The 17,437-nt window shown below is 38.1% G+C and overlaps 1 pseudogene across 1 annotated transcript in view; it reads right to left on the bottom strand.

The window, feature by feature from the left end:
* LOC308640057 (double-stranded RNA-binding protein Staufen homolog 1-like) overlaps positions 1 to 17,437 on the bottom strand; it is a 50,334-nt pseudogene that overhangs the window by 32,075 nt on the left and 822 nt on the right. The gene's annotated exons all lie outside the window — the stretch shown is intronic.

The following is a 17,437-nucleotide window of genomic DNA, read 5'->3' as shown; positions in this document are numbered from 1 at the left end:
GTCTGTCATTTTCCACAGACCCAACTTCTCATTCCTGGAGCATCCCTAGTCCTTTCTCCAGAGTCTGCCAACCTCCAATGATCTATTTCTGACAATTACACATATAAAATAAAATGGCCACAGTGGGCAGGAGTTTTACAAAGTCAATACAATGTGGGTAAAAGAACACATGAAAAGAAAAAGCAATAAACTCCACAGGACTGAACTAGTCTGTGCCTCTTCCTTTTAAAACAGTCATACACAGCAAATCTGGGGAAACAGAGTCTCTAGAGAATGGTGACAAGTCAAGAATGCCATCTGGAGAGGCAGTCCAAGGAATCCTGGAGGTTCTCTGGAAGATGCCATGCATCTGAGTAGGAGAAGCAAAGCTGGAGGAACAGATTTACAAAATAAAGGAAATGAGAGGATAAAGGAGGAAATTCAAGGAAAACTGCCAGGCAATGAGGCAGCGTTGAGGAAACTTTGCTGCAAGGTGACTCTGGTAAGGAGAGGCCCATACTGATACGTCACTTCTTTAATTGGTCTTGCCACTTTGCAGAGAAAGGGGAGACATAATGTCATTTTTAGGTTTTTTTCCCACCAAGTGTTGAGTCTTTTCTTTAGTTCATTTTCAATTTCCTAATAACCAGATTTAAATGCTTCTAAATATATATACATATATATACACATATACATTTTTTTAATCTCTGCTTCTTTATTCCATTTCTAATTGGTCCTACTGTGGTTTCTGAACTACCTCTGGAACCTCCCAAATTTAAAGTCACTTGTTCAAAATAAAAAATGCCAACATACTCTTTTGCCTTCCAGTGAATCTGGCTGCCCCTTTCTTGGGATAAAATCCTGTAGCCATACAGAAAGGCTTGCACAAACAAGAATCATCAGTTCTGGGAAATAATTTTAAAAGTAAAATTTCCCATAGAACAATAACTGTCCAAAGTGGTACTTACTGTTCAATTCTTTCACCTACCACTTTATAACAGACCAGGATTTACAGTGTAAGCAGCTTCCAATCATCTTTCTCACAAATTACAAATGGTCTGTCAACATGAGGTTCCATCAACCCCACAACCAGTATTCTAGATCTGGATACAGAAGCATGGTTGGTTATCTTCTCTTCTGCTCCTTGAAAGTAAATGTGAGCCCTACCTACACCTGCAACCTACTTGACAGATCAGAAAACAAGCTGAGAAAACATTTGAAACAGAAGACACTTGGATTCATAAGCTTACCTGCAGCTGCACTGGTGGATGTAATAGATGCAGAGGGTAAAGCAGAGTTTTGAATAGGTCTACCTGCATTTTCAGAGGGCAGAGAGCTAGTAGTAGAAGGAATACTCATCAAAGGCTGTGAGAGAAGAGACTGGTTCTTGTTCAGTATTTGGCTCCCTGAGAGAGCATCAGATGGGTTCTGAACTTGCACTTGGACTTGAGACATGGTCACTTTCAACAAAAGTGAACAACTGCAGGTAAACAGCTTTCAGTGCAGGTTAATTCAGTGCTATGAAGTCTAAAGTTCTACCTAAAAGTTGTAAGGGAAAGAAAATAAAAAGGTAAATTATAGAGGAGATATGTAATTCAGTCAAAATCGGTGTTACCTACTTAATTATGAAAATAGTCCCATTTAGCATGTAGCTATGTCGATTTATTAGAAATGTTTCTCCATGGTATACAGCAAGTTGTCTCACCTTGTGTGTCCTACAGTGTTTTTAGAATGAGTTCTAATACCCACATGTCCTGCATGTTCATTTCACAGAGAGGCAGTAGGGTAGAGTACTTACTGTTGAATACTGGGAATTGCAAACTAAAGCCTACACTCAAAAGTACAAATTTAAAAGCATGGAGAGGTTTGTTTTGCTTTGTTTTTATAGTATATGGGTATAGTAAAGGTTTTTGGTCTCTAAATTATGAGAAACTGGAAGCAAGTTAGTAACACCATCACCAGATTAATATAAACAATGCTTCTGTCTAAGGTCTGTAGGCTCAGACTGGTACTCTTGGAGCATTTCCTTTATTTGACTAAAAGAAGGAAGGAAGTTCTCACTTTTGCTGTTTCTTTTTTCTTATGATGATAGAAGACATATCTGTTTTCCTAATCTGTTTATATCAGGTGGTCTCATTTTATTATAGACCTTAAACCAGAAAACTGCTGCACCCACAAGGAATGATTAGAATAGCAAAGACCATTCCATAATATTTGAAGTATTACAGGTGAAAGTGAAGAAGATGCAGAGGAGAGGGGTGGACTTCAGACTGCTGGTGCTGCTCCTGGGGCCAGGGGTGGCGCACATGGGAGACTGTTCACTTTGTTTTTTTTTTAAGTTAGAAGGGCTGCAAAGGCATCATTACACGTGCATGTAAATTTCTTCACAAATCAAAAACAGGAACAGTCTCCTTACAGTCACCTCCATCCTTCAAAAAGCTGAAAACTGTTTTAAGCAAGTCACAAATAACCAGTGTAGCAACAAAGACTAGAAATGACAGGTCTCTCTGGAAAACAGCCAACCAAAGACAAGCCAACACACTGACTAACTAGAAGTTCTATTACAACATAATTGCTTGTTACTTTAACTTTTTAAAAAGTTTCAAAATGATTTTTAAAGCCAGACACCTAGAAAAAGATCAATGAGCAGAGCAAATAAGTTACTACAGGAGTCCTGCCACATATTCTCTTGCCCAGGAACAAAAAAGACTACAAAACCCAAAAGAAACTCAGCTGCAATGTAACTTGGGATGGCAAGGCAAAGCACTACCTTATTTACCAAAATCCCTAGCAGTGCTGCTGTTTCAAAAGTTTCTTACTCTAAGAATCAGAACAAAACAACAGGGGCGGTCGGTCCACTGACGATCTAGATAATAGTCTTAGCAGACAAGTTGCCAGTGTCAAGAAACAAGTCCAGAATGTTTTTTAAGAAAGCCATGATCTTGTTTCATTTTTTTCCTTCAGCTGCCAAAATAAGAAATACCTCACTTCCCCACTCATCTCCCTCCCCACTGCCTAGAGAGCACTGTTTAACAACAAGAACAACAAAATCACTTACAGTGTACTCACAACTTCATGATACTGAGAATAAGTCACAAGGTCAGAAAATAAGCCAAGAATCTACCCCCATCCCAGAAGGAGCAACAACTCTGCCCTGGGTCTAAGACTCTGAATGAACATCTAAAATTAGAAAGGGTGGGGCCCAAAGGGATCCTTTCTGGCCATGCTGTCTAAAGCAGGCCCTGTGCCAGCATTTCCAGTTACAGTCATAAATACGTGGGGTTTCCAGAAGTTAAGAAACTGCCCCCAAAATGTTCACCTCAAGTCACCTGGAGGAGACGGCTAACAACTGGTTGAAACAAGTAGTTAAAAACTACTAATAAAAAAATGCTTAAATTCTCCAATGAGATGGTACTTAATAAATTTTAAACTTCTAACAAGACCAACACTAAATTTTACCAAGCAGTAAGCTGAGGTGTAGCTCAGTGGAAGAGTGCTTGCCTAGCATGCGGGAGGCCCTGGATTCAATCCCTAACACTGCAAAAACTAAAGTAAAATTCACCAAGCACTACTCATTTGACAAATAAAACAATTGCTCATTTAACACTTAAATGTGACTCATTTAAGCCTGAAAGAAAATGTAAAGCAGTGGTTTTCAAGGAGACAATCCTGTCCACTCGGGAACATCTGCCAATGTCTGAAGATATTCTTTGGTTGTCACTATCTCTGTGTAAAGGGGCCAGAGACACCAGGATAAACCTTGTAGTTGTGAATGGGGAAAATAATAATAATAAATAAAGCTTACTTACGGTAATTCAAAGAACAAACAAAGCTTTAGCTATTGCTATTTATAAAGTTCACGGCAGCCTTCGGGGAATCATGGCTATCTGGGGCCACTGCTTCTACATAAACTGTGAACGGGTTGCTTACCCGTACTTTCATCCTTAAATGAAAATGTCAGTCTCTTCCTTTAAATGTCCACCAGATAAATTAAAGACTCACTCAAGAGATCAAAATGCTTTATTAAAAGTCTTCTTAAGAGCCAGGCACAGTGGCTCAGCATTGTAATCTCAGCAGCTCAGGAGGCTGAGACAGGAGGATGAGTCTTCAAAGCCTGCCTCAGGAAAACTAAGGTCCTAAGGAACTCAGTGAGACCCTGTCTCTAAAAAAATACAAAATAGGGCTGGGGATGTGGCTCAGTAGTCGAGTTCCCCTGAGTTCAATCCCCAGTACCCTCCCCACCAAAAAGGAATCTTAGGGGCTTTATCCACCAGCTCAGGAAGGCTTCCTCTCAGTCCTGTTTATGGAGCATACATGAGCACCACAACACAAAAAGGGGAGAAACAATGGAGTTGTAGGTGTTTCCTTGAAAAGACTCCTTAATTCCAAAACTGTCCTCCCATACCCAAATACCGTCTCACCTTAGGTGGCAGCTATCACTTCACAATGTCAAGAACTTTCTGTAGGTTATAAGGAAGGGGGACATTGGCCTGTGATCCCTATGAAAGCCACCCCTCCCTTTTTAAAATTACACATGAAGTGGCCAGTAAAATGGCACACACCTGTAATCCCAGCTGCTAGGAAGGCTGAGGCAGGAGGATCGCAAATTCAAAACCAGCCTCAGCAATGGTGAGGTGCTAAGCAACTAAGTGAGACCCTGACTCTAATAAAATACAAAATAGGGCTTGGGATGTGGCTCAGTGGTGGAGTGCCCCCAAGTTCAATCCCCAGTACCCAAAATATAAAAATTAAAAAATAAATTACACATGATGTGCTTAAAAGGTACCAGAAGCCTCACTTAGCAGTAAATCCACAATCACTAGAACATACTGAGCACAAAGTCCTAGTGATTTAATACAGAAGAAGGCAGAGCAGATCCATTTAGAAACAGTTTTTATAAAACTATCTGCGATAGTGCTTAGTCTTACTGTCAAGTAACAAACTATAAAATCTTCATAGTATAACTAATTAAGCATTTCCATTAACCAGCTTTAACTGAATTAACATGACTTATAATGTTGTTGCTACACTTTTATGTAATGAACACGTCATTCTCCTTTGTAATAAGTGATTTTTTAAAAAAAATAGAGAAAGAAAAGGAACAAAAAAAAGACGGTATCTCAATTCTGGGCAAACTTCCTTTTAAGATTACCACAAACATTTCACCCGCTGCAAGTCCTTCAGTAAATCTCATGTAACATGAGACACAGATACAAAGGAGCGCTCCAGTTCTTTACCATGATGAAACATCAACAGGCTGGGGTGTAACTCAGAAGTGCTTGCCTGGCATGCACAGTTGACTCTCTGGACTCCAGCCCCAGTATGGGGGAGGATGAGAGCATTAATAATACCAATTGCAATTTTAGAACAAATTCATTCAATATTCAACAAAAATTTATTAACCATCTACTACATGTGAATCCATAAATGGCAAACTGAACATTCCCAAGTGCTGAAAGAACCTATTTACAACTTTCTTGTAAAACGAAGAAATGCTTTCTCAATATCAACACAAAAATATGGAATGTCTCACAAATCTGTGTGTCATCCTTGTACAGAGCCATGTTATTCTCAGTATCACTCCAATTTTAGTATGTGTCACGGAAGCAAGCACTACTTGTTAAACTTTCTATCAAAGACACAAGAAGAGATCTTTAAAGAACCAAGTATAAATTCATTATTCTTTTTAGTGGTTTTTTTCCCCCCAGGGGGAGGGTGCTGGGGATTGAACCCAGGGCTTTGTGCATGCAAGGCAAGCACTCTACTGACTGAGCTATATTCCCAATGCCTTTAGTTTTTGAGAAACTCGATCCCCAGAGAAATTTGGTCACTTTTCCTAAAATATAAAATCCTTTTCAAAACCCTTGAAATACACCTAAAATGCCTAATCATTCCATATATCCAAGAGTTACTTCCAAGATCATTTTCAGACCCATTTTTCTAACCACAATGTGACTATATAGGTTTTCTGTAAGTAAGCTCACTCCCCTCCACTGCTTCCCTCTATCCCACCCACCTCCCCAAGAAATATTCTTTCGCTCCAAACATTATCCAAACATCTACAGTGAGTACAGCCACAAGTATAAATACATGGCAGCCACTATCATTCTACATAATCATTTTCAAAATGACAGCTTTAAAGTCAATGTCAAGCACATGAAATTACAAAATAATAAAAAGTTATTTAAAAGAAATATGGCCAAACTACTTTAAAAAAAAAGGGGGGGACCACTATGTACTTGATGCTCAAGAGAAAGACACAGGAGAATTATTCTTGAGGAGTGACTCTCACTTGGAAGACAATAAAATTAGCTGAAAATAATGACTTGGAAACAACCCAGACTGTTTAAGATGTCTGCCTTCAGTATAAGTGACTGAATGTGGCCCGTCTCACACTTGGCCCAATGCCAAGTAGGCAAAGGAAGATTTTCTTTCCATACAAATGTGACTGTTGGGTGGTCTGTTTAAAGAAACATTAAAAGAGAATGCATTATTAATTGTTTACCCTAGAAAAACCATAACACCATATTCAAGTTTAAAAAATTTGCCTCTACAGTCTAACAAGCCATAAACCTTATTTTTCATTTCTAGCCCTAAAACCTTATCAAGCTCCCTCACCCTCTTCCCAATAAGTCATTCTTAAAAATCACTAAATTCAAACACATTAATTTTGTAGATACAATCTTTTTAAAACTTTTTAAATTTTTTTTAACTTTATTGTTTTATGTGGTGCTGAGTATTAAACCAGTGCCTCACATGCACTAGGCAAGCCACAACCCCAGCCCTATAAATACAGTTTTTAATTCTAAAATTATGAAAAACACAGGAAAATGTTTTCAACCAGCCAAATGAATACCTATCCCTTCAGAAAAGAAACATTTTATCTGTAACCATGTGCCATTTACCTAGAAACATGAGTGTATTGACCAACATCTTCATACAAAACTAACTCAGTTTCTCAGAAACCAGACTTGCTGCTGAACAATAACCAACAATGTTAAAGCAGTACAAACCTGTAGTTGTGGCTCTCAGTGCACACCCAACTCAGATGGTAATTTTATGTCCAACTCTTGGTGATCCACTACCCTATGCCTCAGTTTCCCAGACAGCTTTGTAATAGGATATTTGACAAAGCCTCACTTAAAGCAATCAGAGAGCTAACATACTGAAGGAATCCTGAGACCTGGTAATACAATTTTTTGTATAGCATTATACAAATTCAGTGTGATGAGCGTAAATTCAGTCACTGAACTTTGTACAGTTTCTCTAATTTCCTTGTATTTAGTTCCCTCATTCCCCCAAGTAGGTTAACTTGTCTATGAATACTATTTCAAAGACAGTTTGGTGATGTGCTTTCAGTTCTTAGAGGCAAAGTGCTAACAAACACAAGCAGTGTTAACACATGCAGTGTGTTCTGCAGTACCCTGACTAGAGACTGCAAAATCCTGAACACTCTTTCAATAAAACTCTTTTTTTGTCTGGATGATCACAAGCTGCCAGTGGTAAATGGAGCTTGATTTATAACCCTACCTCACAACAGAAAACAATGTTGAATTAGTTCCACAAGTTTGAAAACCAAGTTTAACCTAAACAACCTGAGAAATCAAAGGCTTTTTAAAAGAAAGCAAACCACAAAAGCTTCTATGGTCAAGATGCTGATTGAAGGAGCTATGTTTAATGACAACTTCAGTGGTCCCTTCTCAGTCTGGTAGGTAAGTTTAAAATATATAGCAATGCTGGCTGGAGGGTTTTACGTTCTTGCCAACAATTTTTCCTGCATTACTTTCTGATTAAATCAAAAAATTAAAAAAAAGAAATTAAAACTACATAAAATGTCTTCTGTTTCTCTAATATTATAGTCAGACATTTCTAAAAAATCATTTTCCACACAGGCTAATGAAGATCTTATTCCAAAGCATCACCAACAAAAGACAAGCCTGAAATTATAAAGTCAAATTTATGTGTACCTTAAAGAGGGCGTTCCAGGAACAATGTTGTTTTGCTCAGTTCTGAGAGGTTATGTGGTTAGGAAACTCCTGGAAAATAAGAAACAATAATTTACCAGGGGACATCTTTTTTTCTGAAAGTGAAGACACATATTGCTTGAGTTTGGGGAAAACCTAAAATTTACAAGCAAGAAAATTTCTGAAAGCATGATGTCATGGTCTGCAGCACATGGCAGACTCTACAAAAGACACAATGCCTGAGAAGAGGGTGAAGAGCGCCTCACAGGGACACGAACAGGGGAGACAGAACTCTCCCTTTTCAGTCTCAATTACTTCCTGATGAGAGTGCCCTGGCTACCTCATAGTTTGATTTTTGTTTGTTTGTTTGTTTGTTTTTTTAAAGAAACTGGATATCATATACGATCCAATCACACAAGCCTGATTTTCAAACTTGTGAGGGCCCCCCAATAACTATCAGCTAAATATTTCATTTAATCGTGTCCTTGCCATATGCTTGATAATACAAATGCATTCAGGTGGAAAAATTACCAAAAGGCATTGTGCACATAAGCAATATTACATTAAATTGCAAAACACAAGAAAAGCATTATCTTTAGTAAGTACAAATCACAATCAATTTTTTAGAACTGGATATGAAATGACAAAATTTAACTTTCAAACTTTCAGGTCTGATTTATCTAAAGGTTCCCCCTCCCCTTTAAATGGCAATAGTCCATAATAGAATTCCAGACATGAGCTGCTTTGTGCATTTTTATCACAGAAAGCGTTTTTGCTCATTTTGGTTTCTCACTGTCACTCTGGCTTAACAGACAATAAAAAGTTGCTGCTCACTGTCTAAATTATTTCAGAAATAAAATCATGAGCTCTCATCTGTTCTCTAGTATCTTAATAGCTTAGATTCTTTTTATTGTAAATAATATCTAAAATGTCCTCAAAAAGTTTCAGATTTCAGAGCATTTCAGATTAGAAAGCTCAATCTGTAAATCTATGAATAAGTTCCTAAAATCTGAAAAATTCTGAAATCTGAAAACATTTCTTCTCCCAAGCATGTCAGACAAGGTATATCCAACCTGTACTAACAATTTTCCAATCTAGACCTCACAGTTTTTCCATAACCTTTCTTATCCAAAACTGACATGAAGAGAACCAAAAAGAGTCTTGGAGCCCAAACAAATACCTAAGACCACAAAACACAGTGAACGCAGGCCTTGCTCTGCTAGGCCCAACAATTATTTTAAGTTTGCATATCTAATTTTTTAGCCAAAAGCAGAAAAAAAATTAGAATAGAAAATGTAGTTGCTGCCAGGTGCAGTGGCACATGCCTGTAATCCCAGCGGCTCAGGAGGCTGAGGCAGGAGGATCACAATATCAAAGCCAGCCTCAGCAACTCAGCAAGGCCCCATGCAACTTAATGAGACCCTGTCTCAAAATAAGATATAAAAAGGATTGGGGGCAGGGGTGGGGGCTCAGTGGTAGAGTGCTCGCCTAGCACGTTCAAGGCCCTGGGTTCAATCCTCATCACCACATTAAAAAATGAAGGTACTGGGCTGGGGATGTGGCTCAAGCGGTAGCGCGCTCGCCTGGCATGCGTGCGGCCCGGGTTCGATTCTCAGCACCACATTCAAACAAAGATGTTGTGTCCGCCGAGAACTAAAAAATAAATATTAAAAATTAAAAAAAAAAATGAAGGTACTGCATCCAACTATAACTAAAAAAATCAATATTAAAAAAAATGGGGGGATGTAGCTTGGTGGTTAAGGGGCCTTGGGTTCAATCTCTGGTACCAAAAAGAATACGCAGCTGCTAGAGTCATACCCAACATAATGACAGGGAGAAGAAACAACTGTCATCAATAACAGCAAAAGAGGATAAATACAGAAAGTCTACAACCATTTGAATCTCAAACATCTTTCCCCATAGCAGAGACTGATATATTACATTCGTGCTTCTGTGAGCAAACCCATTTTTAGAAATCTCCCAATCAATTTCAAAAGAAAATACAAACCACCATGATTATTAATAAAATACCTATGTAGCACTTACTCGAAGCAATGGCAGAGGTAAGAAAGACTACAGGGAAAGTCCAGTTCCCTTAGTTCCCATTCAAGAAGGCATACGAGAATGCAAGAGAGTGAATTAATTCACTGCTTTATTCACATCAACACCTGCTGTTTGCAGGCTCTACTCTAGGCTCTGGACAAAGACATGTGCACAAATAAGATACAGTCCCTGTCCTCCTGGAATTTGTATAAATAAAACCTTGAACCCAATACAAATTTTTAAAATAAGTAATCCCAGTAGCATTCTCATTAGTAACAAATACTTTATAATACATATCACCTCATTACTGAAAAAGACACCTAACACCATAAAAGCTCCCTGGCTGTGAACAGTAAGTTTAGAAGAAGAGCGAGCCGGCTGGCACACCCTGCAGGGCATGATGGAAGATGCCTGACAGGGATCTGAGTTGGCTCCCAACTCCACCACTCAAAAATATACCTCAGCAAGTTAGATGTAGGCTCAACTTTTTAATATATAAAATGGAGCTACCACCATCAATTGCATAAGATTACTAAAGTAGTAATCACATGATTCCTGGGTGGATTAACTGGTAATGTAGGTGAGATGCAACTATGACATACCACACTAAAATGAGCTGTTACACATTACTTTATTAAGTTACACCATAACTGATATAAAATGTTACTAGTAAAGCACATTAAAGTACTCTATTAACAAAAAAATGTAGCAAATTTTAGAAAGGATCTCATACAAAAATATTATTTTACTTTACTCTTTTTTATGGTTAGTGCTTAAATAAATTCTCAACAGAGAAATCACTAATCTAGCAGTAGTCACAGCTAAATATTACAGACTATACAGGTTTACCCTACTACAAACCAAAAGGACACTTTATTTACCTATCTCTATTTGATTGTCATCTAGGTAAAGGGTCAGAGAGCCTCAATGAGCAGGTTGGATAAATTGCACAACAAAGAATGTAAGCTTCCAAGCATAATCAAACTTATCATTGCATATAAATTATCTTCTTTGGGACAGCGGACTGCCTAGCATTCTGCATAAGATCACAATGGCATCAATAGACAATGGTCCTATTTATCTCAGGGTGGAATCTTCAAAAGTAGAAAAGCCATGCCTTAATTAATTTTAATCCATAGAAAGCAGGACTTTGGAAAAAGGAAAGATGTGAGAGAATGACACAAGACCCACTGAGGTCTTAAAACTCATCCCTGAGTGAAGACAATATTCTAACAACCTAAGCAGCATTATCTGCTTGCTTCATGACCAAGAAAGACACATTTCCAACACCTTTTTATGATTGAGACACATTTAGCTTCAATTGTGGTTAAACATAGAATGGAATCTCATACACCATCTCCTAAAAGCACAAACCCAAAGGTAGATTTAATTTCACTGACCCAGACTTTCAAAAGTAGCCCTGAGGGACAACTGCCTGGTTAAGAACCAGAGGGACTGCTGGTTCAGGAGACCATGGCTTCAAAGAAAGTAAAAGAGAAACTGTTTAGGAAGCAATTCAATACTAAACAGGACGTTGCCTTAAGCACCATTAGCTGGGAGTCAGATCTTAGAAACAGCTGGGAAGTAAAGAGGGCAACAAACACCTATCCTACAAAGTTAACTGGAAACTTAGTTAACTCTTTTCCAATAAAGCAAAGTATGATAATTCAAAAGAAACTCATTTCCTTAGCAGCAACCTTGACAATAGTCAATAATAATTTTCAACTAATTTCAATGTGAGTTATAATAATTCCGGAGAGAGTGTCCTTCAACCAAAGTTATTAAAATATCCTCCCTCCACACACAAACCTGTGAATCAGCTTTAAAGTTTTATCTTAAACTTTTCACACAACAAACAAAAGGGCCGATTTAAAACATTGAGTATTACCTAAGCAGACCTTCTTTCAAATTGACCTAAGGTTCCAATGAACAAAGTTCATCCTGGGAGGAAAAAAAACTTTATCCCAGGGCAGCCAGGGTTGCACTGGGGATAAGCAGAATCCATTATCCTAGACAAAAGCAGCCAAGCAAGATCAGAGAGGTAGCACAATTAGAGAGGTCGTCGCACAGCTGCACAGAAAGGGCACTGGCTTTGGAGCTCCACCAACCTATGCTCTGGCACTAACACCTGGTGGCGCAGGACCCTGCCCAGTGACTTGGCCACTCAAGGGCCTCAGTATCCTTACTCTGCAAAGATGCTTGTAGAGTATTAGAAATACAACATAAGGGGTCTACTTCAATCCTTAGTACAAAAGAAGGCTCGATGAAATGCAGCTTTTATATTAGATAAATTCAACTTGATCTTTTAGATTCCTTTTCTGCATGGAATAACCCTCACCCTGTAATTCTAATTCTAACCTGGCACATGGTAAGAGCTCAATAAACAGTAGAAAATATTACCCATCAAATTCACAAATGTTGTTCTCAATCAAATAAACATCCATAATATAAATTATAGCTACATACTACTTGTAAAAAAAATTTTTATATTGGAACAGAGAACATGCTGACTAAAATCAACCCACTCAATGGGTGACCAATCCCACAGCTCATCAAATACAGAGGCAACCTAGTGAGGGCTTAGTCCTTCACAGTCACTTTCATTTAGGGGCAAGACCCCAGGGGCCTTAAATAGATTTCATAGCCTTTATAGTCTGGCCTACATGACAAAAAAACTTCTATTGTCATATAACAAAATGGCCAGTTTTGCTTCCATTACTGTTATAACCCCATAGTTATTCATACTTCTTTCCCAAATTAGATCTTCGATTAAACAGAAGCCAGGTGGGTCACAGATTTAATATTTAGAAGTCTAATTTTTAATCAAAAGCAAATACTTTCTTGGGTAGATTTTTCCACTTTTGTTTTCAGTTAATACACTTTGAGGGAGTCCCTTAACTATTGCACTTAACAAAAAAGTGGAACTTTACATTTACTCCCAGAAAATAGGTTATCAACAGAGATTTGGTTTCTGCCTCCACTAACCTGGTGACATTACTTTTACATCAATCTGATTCACTACTAAGGGAATGTAAATACTCAAAAAATGTTATTTCCTATTTAGCTCTTTTTAAAATAATAGTTTTCTTTACAGTAAATTTTTAATTCAGAGCATTAAGTTGTTGACAAGAAAGATAATCAAGCCATCCACGCAGTGGCATTTGATAAGATCAACAGAGCTATATATTTATAATCCTATTATATCTTTAGTAGGTGAGAACAAAGGATTTGGTCAACAAGACTTAAGCTTTGTAATACTTGATTTATAGATGAGTATCTTACTACAAAAGTTCAATAAACAATTTGCTTTAAAAGCAGAAAGTTCTAGAGTTAAAGCAAAACTAGAAATAAAAATCAACAAATCTCTTGGCTTTTAGAGTAACTTATAGAGCTATCTTAATTTAAAATTAAGTTGAATAGCTAGATAAGTAGCTCAGTGGTAGCACCACAAAAAAATAAAATGACATCAGGTTTGGGGTCACCTTGTAGAGCTCAGCTTGTAGAGCACTTGCCTTGCATGGTTCAATTCCTAGCACCACAAAAATAAATAATATAAAATGACAACAAAAACTGTAATAAATATTCATGCTGAAGTATTTCATGTGCTGTCACAATTTACTTTGAAATGTATCCAAAAAAAAAAAAAACCCGGCTGGGGCTGGGGCTGGGAAATAGAGCGCTCACCAAGCATGTGCAAGGCCCTGGGTTCGATCCTCAGCACCACATAAACTTTCGTATATGTTTGAAATTTTTCCTAATAAAATCTTGGGGGGAAAATACAGCAACAAACATGTCTTCTTATGACCCAATCTCTAACTTATATTTTCTGAAATAGTATAAATGCTAGTTTTGATTCAGATAAAGTTTTTATTAAAAACAAAGTTCACATAGGAAATTATTTCAGAAGCATTCCAACGACAAAGATGTCTACCAGAAATCAATTTATTTTAGATCAAGTGTCAAACAAATCTGTAATAAAATTTCTGTAAACATTTTTAAAGTCTCTAAAACTCCAATCTAAAACAAAAGAAAGCAAATCCAAAAGCTCTCATCCGAGAAGGAAGAATTTATATATCCTCAAATTGAGCAATTTTGTTTCACCAAGTATCACAACAAATAAGACCATCTAGTTTGGAGGCTCATAAAAATAAACCCTATGGGACTAGAACATCCCTCAAAGATACATTTTTCATGTGACTTTGGTCTTCCAACTGGTGAATTTCACTCTTATCCTCCCAGTAAAGGGCCTCAAAGAAAGCTGCCTTCAAACTGGATTCCTGTTGTGCCACCTGTGTTAAAAATCCACCTGTAGGGACTGGGGTTGTGGCTCAGTGACCAGAGTGCTTGCCTAGCATGTGTGAAGCACTGGGTTTGATTCTCAGCACCACATATAAATAAATAAAATAAAGGTTAAAAAAAATACACACCGTCTTATTGGGGACAACTCCGGATGAAGAAGCAGTTTTGTGATTATACCCGGAATAACTGATGGTTCCTTCAAAAATGAGGGAAAACGTTCCATGAGTCATGTTCACTTCTAAACTGAAAATAATTTGTATATAAATGGGCTTTCTGGCTGAATCTTAAAAAGAGAGCAATTTATTCTGAAGACACTATATTTATGGTAACAATTCTAAACACTTAAAAAACTTTTACTTCAAGTCTTAGCTTAAACAAGTTTTTAAAATGTTTATGTCCTTACTGGATATTAAATTTGGGCTTTTTTCCTAAATTAATTTTAAGAGTCATATCCCTCCCCACCTCCCAGGTTGTAATAACTAAAACATAATGTATAACATTTCCACTGTAATTGATCAAGCTCAAATGTAAATCTACAGAGCTGAAATAACAATGTTACAGGTCTAAATGCTGGAAACTTTTAATGACTAGAAATTTAAAAATTCAGTAACAATGGCAAACATTTATAGTATTCCTGTTAATTACCATTCTAAAAGGTATTTCTTCTCAGACAAGAAAGAAAATATGAACACCTATGCTTGTGATTTCATACTATTGACAAAAATTAAGGTTTCATTTATACTTAGTAAATTTGTTGTGTGTAAATTATACAGATGGGGAATCTTTGGGGAAAAGTTCAACAAAAAAAATTTTTAAATCAACTATTCTTTGCTAAACACTTAATCTAAGATAAAAGCAATATATTTACACAACTACTACAAAGAAACTGCAAGTTTTCATTATGAATTATTAATTGTAGTTTAACTATGACCCAAAGCTACTTTTTAAAGTGGCTTAACACATAGGTCTCCACCAAAACAAAATTAGGGGAATCTATTTCTGATTGCTTTTCAACTGGTCATACACAGCTCAAGAAGTGTTGCTTTTGTGCACAAATAAACAAAATCAAATTCTGGATGACTGAAGAGAGGAAAGCACTGAATCAAGAGCCAACTCAAGGGCTGGGGATGTGGCTCAAGCGGTAGCGTGCTCGCCTGGCATGCGTGCGGCCCGCGTTGGATCCTCAGCACCACATAACAACAAAGATGTTGTGTCCGCCGCGAACTAAAAAATAAATATTAAAAAAAAAACTCTCTCTCTCTCTCCTCTCTCACTCTCTCTTTAAAAAAAAATTAAAAAAAAAGAGCCAATTCAACTACACAACGCCCCCCCCAAAGTAATTACATATAAACCTGAGATGAGAATTCCAGCAAAATAAATAAATAAACACCACCAGAATACTAATTTTTGTAAAAGGTTAACAGCCTGGAGCAATTTGGTAAAAGTCAAAATCGTTAATATTGTAACATGGTATTTAGGATGTTTCAAAATAATCCAGTTTAGGGGAAGGAGCACAACAGGAAATAAGACTCATTAGCTATGAGTTAATAATTGTCAAGTTGAGTGACCAATACATAAGGTCCTCCATACTATTTGACTTTTGTATATTTTACATAATAAAAAAAGTTTTGAAAAAACTTTTATGTTATATAGTGTATCAACACCACTTCCCTGGCACCACTATAATTCGTAAATATGGCAGAAGGTAGGCTTCCCATTGTCAAGTGTTTTAAGTTTTTCAAGCAAAGGAGAAGCATCACATGGATGTACTCTCAGCCAGTCACAGGCTAAGGCAAGACCATGGCAAGCTCAAAGCCAGCTTGGTCAATTTAGCAGGACTCTGTCTCAGAATAAAATGGGGGGGGGGGGGTTATGGATATTAGTTCTGCACCACTGGGTACAATCCCCAGTAATAAGATTGTGGCCGGGGGAGTCATTTAAACAAAGATTTTAGACTAGAAAAATGATTTTAAACTAGAAACTATTTCCTGACTCTATCAGAAAATTCTAGGAAAGTGTCAGAAAAAGGATTATAGATAAGTGGTAGAGCACTTGCCTAGCATGTGAGAGGCACTGCATATAAATAAATAAATAAAAATAAAGGTCCATCAATAACTTAAAAAGAAAAGAAAAAGAGGACACAGCATCATTGAGAGATGGCTGTAAAAACCAATCTGAGTTCACTGAGGAAATTTACTGCCTAAAAGGATCCTAAGGTATAGGAGAATCACTCTCGACACTGCACACAGTTACACTCTGGTAAACCTTAACATCTACCAGTTGTGTTTCCTCAAAGATGGGTATACCTATGCAACTCTGTGTACTTAATATCCCACCTGTCACTGTGATGACCAAACTCCTCTCTCTGCACTCCAGCTGAATTTTTAGTTTTTACTTCAACAAGTAGCAATGTAATCTACATTTGGTAAGCACACGATTCTTCAATGATCAAAATCCAACAAAACTTCGTCTAAGTCTTTTTCCTCCATCCTATCAACAATTAAAGCTATAAGCAGAAGGGAAGAGTGGCCTTAGGAAGGTCCCCAACAACAGTGGCAGAGCAAACTGAACCGCGCGCCGGAACAGAAGAAAACTTCCACACAAGCAATACTGCAACAGGGAGAAGGGGCCAGGGCTTCAAAGGGAAGTCTGCATGCAGGAACGGAGGAGGAATCAAAGCCAAGTCGTGGCTTATAAAGGGAGAAATCAGGTAGTGCGTGAAAGGACATTTTTCTAACATGGTACACTCCCCTCCAGAGCCTGACACTCAGCGAGTGTTTCAGAAAGGTCTGCTGAACTCAAGGGAAGCTTCTGCCAGCAACTTTCCCAGAAATGGAATGACAACGAGAAGCTGGCTGATGGCAGAAACGGGGACAGGTCGCGCATACCGCGAGAGCCGAATACCTGCAGTTGGTCAAACAGAGACGATGGAAATAGCAGCATGTACCTTTTACCGCCCGCCTGCTACGGAGCGTCCCGGTGGAGCCAATGCGAGCACAACACAAAGCCGGCGCTGGCGGCGAGCGGGCGGGCGAGCGCGTTCCTGCCCCAGGAGCCCACCGCGCAGGTAGGTCCGCTTCCGTCCGCGCGGCCCCCGCCGCACACCTCCGCATCGCTCGCAAACCCCGCGGGCGGTGTGCCGGGACGCGCAG

This window comes from Spermophilus citellus (genome assembly GCF_964194105.1).
Source record: "Spermophilus citellus genome assembly, contig: SCAFFOLD_297, whole genome shotgun sequence".
NCBI classification, from domain to species: domain Eukaryota; kingdom Metazoa; phylum Chordata; class Mammalia; order Rodentia; family Sciuridae; genus Spermophilus; species Spermophilus citellus.
The sequence above is the reverse complement of the archived record's forward strand: the minus strand, read 5'-3'. Positions and strand labels throughout refer to the sequence as shown.